Source organism: Ceratotherium simum, unplaced genomic scaffold (genome assembly GCF_057802395.1).
Source record: "Ceratotherium simum simum isolate JZ-2026a unplaced genomic scaffold, ASM5780239v1 HiC_scaffold_44, whole genome shotgun sequence".
In the NCBI taxonomy this organism is placed as follows: Eukaryota; Metazoa; Chordata; class Mammalia; order Perissodactyla; family Rhinocerotidae; genus Ceratotherium; species Ceratotherium simum.
The window spans coordinates 299,762-304,432 of NW_028261260.1; the positions used below are offsets into that span (position 1 = coordinate 299,762).

The window sequence follows — 4,671 nt, forward strand, 5'->3', positions numbered from 1 at the left end:
TGAACCTCAGTGTTACAGTCAGTGCTTTGGGCAATAAAGGAAAGCCCCTGGACTGAAGAGGGGGCAGTATCCATCGTGCAGCTCCTGTCCTCTGCCCAGCCAGCTGCAGAGCAGGGTCAATTTAAAGATGGGCTTTCTTCCAGACAGCTCTGTCTTCCTCCCAGCCTGTTCTCATTTAGGATGATCTCAACAGGAGCAGTGAGTGGAAATTTGGAGGGAAGAGCTACAGAAGGCATCTCTCAGGGGAAATTCTTTGTGGTTACATGACCTAGAATATGGACACCTGGCTGCTCTAAGGTGTCCTGAAGATGGAACCCTTCTCACGTCTGTAATATCCTTCCATGTCCTCTTTCCCCTCCATCTCTCTGTTCTTGGTGGCCAAATTCCCTTGGCAATGACAATAAAAGAATGAAATTAGGGAATGGCCCATTTCCAGTCTCAGAATTCTGTGAAATTTTACTGCCTATCCCCAGTATCCCAGGACTGAGACCCTTTTAACTCTTTTAAGATTAGATTAAATTTTAATCTCTTTTAATCAAAGTTTTCTCTCATCCTTGTTATGTGTATACATATAATACATAATACATAATATTGAAATACATAATATTGAAATATTCAATATAATGCATAATATTGAAAACATTATTTTTGGCCCTACAGTTTCCAGATTCATTCATAGTTATTTTCTGATGGATACATGCCTTTGTAATTATGTTTATAACTCCATTAACTATAGAAATTGACTAAATGATGAGTAGTAATGTACTAATACAGGAAAATGGCCCATTTTTATTCAACATAAAGTTTCATGTTTTCATCAAGACAAATACACAAATACTTAATTGTTCAGCAAAACCTCTTACTGTGTACATGTAAGCAATTATAAATCTGTTGATGTTGGTTTACCTTGTCGATTATTCCTTGTTTCCGAGTTGTGCAATCAGCATTTCCATGAACACTTTAGAATCCTGCATCTTTATCCTACCATTTGAAATACTAGGTCATTGACTAAAGTCCACATGACTTGTTCAGTTGTGTGCTAGTGGGTCCTTTGTAGGGTGTCTTCCCAGGTACGTTTTCACATTGTCATCTACAAAAGTCCACATTACTTGTTCAGTCGTGTGCTAATGAGTCCTTTGTAGGATGTCTTCCCAGGTACATTTTCCAATGTGAACTCCAGCTGATGGCCTTGTGACACTGACATAAATACTCGTGTCTCCACAGATCATGGGGGCCAATGATGTTGGGTCCTTTACAGAGTCATATATAACCTAATACTTTTCATTCAATTAGTGTAAGGAATGCTGTGGAAAGTAGATTGGGGACAATTAATAAAAGAAGATTAATTATGAACATGTTGTTAGGGAGAAAAATTGAACCTCTGGCTATAAAGGTTTACTTTTTATGCAATTAATCAGCCATCCTAACAAACCCCATTCATAGGCAGGGCTATATACATATATATATTAGATTTAGATTATCTCATCTATTAGTTTGAATGTGCTTTTGTAAATTACGCCTTGTTTCTCTTGCCCTTTCGTACTGGGAGAAATACGGAATAGATAGAAACCGACTGGATTACTCTGGTCTGAATTCAGATCACATAGGACTTGAATCATTCAACAAATGAGCCATTAACGGTGGCTACACCACTGGGATCTCGTGATCCAACATGGCGGTCATACACCCTATTGTGGATATGGACTCTAGAATAGGATTGTGCTGTTATCCTGAGGGTAACTTGTTCTGTTGATCAATATTTTGGATGAATAAGTGATAAACTATTTTGACTAGCTGGTCTAGATTTTGATCATTCAGAGGTTATTTTCTTCTCTGAGGTCCCCCCAACAAAAACTGTTAGTCCATTTAAGATTTGTTATCCCTTGATTTGGCTTACCTTTGTTTTTTTTTTAATTAATTGAAGCTCCATCGGGTCTGCTTGTCTTATTTTGCCATTCCCGCCTCTTCAGAGAAAGGTCAATTTCACTGATTAAAAGTAAGAGAGAGTAAAACCCTCGAGTGGCCATTCATACAAGCCCTCATTTAGACAACAAATGATGATGCTGCCTTTGCAGGGTCCAGTCACTGCGGCCTTTACACCGTATCACTGGGCAAGCAGTGTCTGTAACACCAGAAATGCCAGAGGAGATGCTTTTGGTAAACAGGTGGGGGCTCTGTTTGCTGAGTTTCTTTTACTTTTTAAATCTTTCCTTGAATGCCTACCTGTGTTGGGTTAACGATTAATGTAATAAATAATTATTGGGTTCAATTTATTTTATTGATAACTTTCGGTGATTATCTGTTCTAAGATTATGCAAGGAGAAATAATTCTTATTCCTCATTGTAACAGTACTACTTCTATGAATTAATAGATTAATGCAGTATTAGATTAGGAGTTAGTTTCTGTGATTGAAATTAAGATAAGTATATTGTCGAACCTGAAGGCTTTCTTAATTGGTGGCTGAATTTAGGCCAACTAGGGTATTGTTTGTACTCCCTCTCTAAGGAAGGTTGTATCCTGTATCTAAAAGGCTGTACCTCTTTAGAGTTGGGTCTGGGGGAGGCAAGACGCTGGACAAGTGTGGAGCTGGCTCTGGCCAAGAGGGATGAGCAAGAGACACAGGGCACCTCCTGCCACACACAGCCGCAGCAGACATCACTCATCAGTCACGACATGCTTGGCTGCAGAGCCCAGAGAGCCCCCAGTCCTCAACAAGGTGCACACAGAAGCCACTCCCGGGCAGAGCAGGGGGCTGTGATGAACCCATTTGCCGTCCCCGCTCTCCTAAGACATGCTCCAGGCCTCCTCTCCCCATTTACTCTGCCAGCTCCTCACTGTCTTCGGGACTCAGGCCTTCAAGGCCCGCCAGCAGGCTGCCACAGCACTTCTCCTTCCTTACCATCACCTCCCCTCTCTGCTCCCACTCTAGTTCCAGGGCAAGTTACCTGTGGCTCCTGAGTGCTGCTCCTTGGCCGGGAGGGCCTTCCTTCACGCCATCCACCCTGTGCATGCCTGCTTACCCTTCAAGACTCGACTCCAGTGATGCCTCCTTGGGAAGCCCTCCCTGACACTCCATCTCCCCAGGCCTGCTCTGAGCCACCACTCTGTCTTCTGCCCACGTCCATCACTGCCTGGCATCTTGCTGGGCTCCCTTGTCTGGTCTCCACATCAAGCCCAGCCCCTCAGGAGGGGCAGAAATGCTTAGGCTCAGGGCAATGGAGCAGATTCCTGGACTGTGGTGACACTGCCTATGCCGGGAGAGGTCATTCTTTGGGCCACTTCCAGCTTGGGCCCAATGCAGCTCAGGGGGAGCCAGGACACAGGGAGGCTGGCTCTGGGATCAGCAGGTCACAGGGTCAGCCTAGGGAAAAGGCACAGGGGGCCACACACAGGGGTTCAGGACAAAACTTCAAGTCGACGATACCCTTGCTAAGGGCAGCAGGGGCCAAAGGCAGCTGCACAGGCCACAGGAAGTGCTGGCGAGCTTTCCATCTGCTCAGAGAGTCCCAGGGCTGGATAGAAGGAACTCAGGAGGCCCATCTGAGGTGGAGGTCACCTCGGGGGCATGCAAGCAGAAGCTGCGGGTCCCACAGCAAGTGGAATCTGAAGAGCTGACTCTCAAACTCCTTGCAGCTCTAACGTCTCCGAGTTGGAAGTCAGTCCCCTCAGTCACAGCCTCTAGCTGCCCCCTCACAGGGCTGTGCCTCTCAAACACCGCTCCCAAGGAGAGTGGAGGCTGAGGGTGAAGGCAACCTCCTACCCGTGAGAACCGCTGTGATCACGGCCTCCCGCAAGGGGCCAAGGATGATGAGCAAGGGAAAGAGGGAATGACTTCCCCCGGATGCTGAACATGCTTGTGATTCACGGGGCCAATTAGTATCTGTCTTCATCCTCCACTCCTCTCTCCCCAAAAGGACATGTCAGTGTTACATCTGGAGAGAAGGGAACTGTGAAAGCCAGTAATATCTGCATCCATGTGTGCAGATACCGACATGTACATACAGCTATCACATTACTCCAGCAGCCCCGGAATACTCCACAATCATGCTGGCAGGTTTTGGCACATGGTAATCAAACCAACTGATGGTGTCCCCAAGTGCCACCACTGCTGGGGCCTACCTTGATGTTGGGGGGAGGCAGGGTGCCAAGCCCCATCTCACAAAAGTCTGGCTGGTGTCCAGGAGGGTCTCATAGCCTTCGACGATCATGCCCTCCATGGCTATGTTTTCCTGGATGCTCTCTGTCTCCTTTACTTCATTGTGCATTATCCTGAGGGACAGAAAATAAGTCAGAGACAGGCTGCCCCCACCTCTCAGGGAGAAGGGAATGCCGGGCTTCTGGCCAGCTAGGAAGAAGGCCTGGCACCCAGGATTCTCAGGTGGAGTCCGTGGTCAGTAAGGGGGAGAGAGCATGCATATTGAATGCCCGCTGTGCTGGGCACTCTATGGGCATGATCTCATATCATCCTTCTGACAGCCCAAGGAGGCAGGTGTTCTTATTTCAGAGAGAAGGAAATGGAGATTAATAGCTAGAAAGCAGGTCTGATCTAAAAGTCTGAACCACCTGGAACAGAAATGGCAAAACGCGGAGGAGGACGGGAGTACAGGAAACAGCCTTTCTTCACTACTCTGCCCCCACACCACTACTGGCCTTATCTCCATCCATAGAAC

The 4,671-nt window shown here is 46.4% G+C and overlaps 1 long non-coding RNA gene across 1 annotated transcript; it reads right to left on the reverse strand.

Moving 5' to 3' along the window:
* Positions 1-534: 534 nt before the first annotated feature.
* LOC147911254 (uncharacterized) lies at positions 535-4,330 on the reverse strand. Its single transcript, XR_015551348.1, has 3 exons — positions 4,121-4,330; positions 1,898-1,986; positions 535-1,304 (listed from the first exon to the last, which is right to left on the reverse strand). It is a non-coding gene; the product is annotated as an uncharacterized LOC147911254 (long non-coding RNA).
* Between the last annotated feature and the right edge of the window lie 341 nt (positions 4,331-4,671).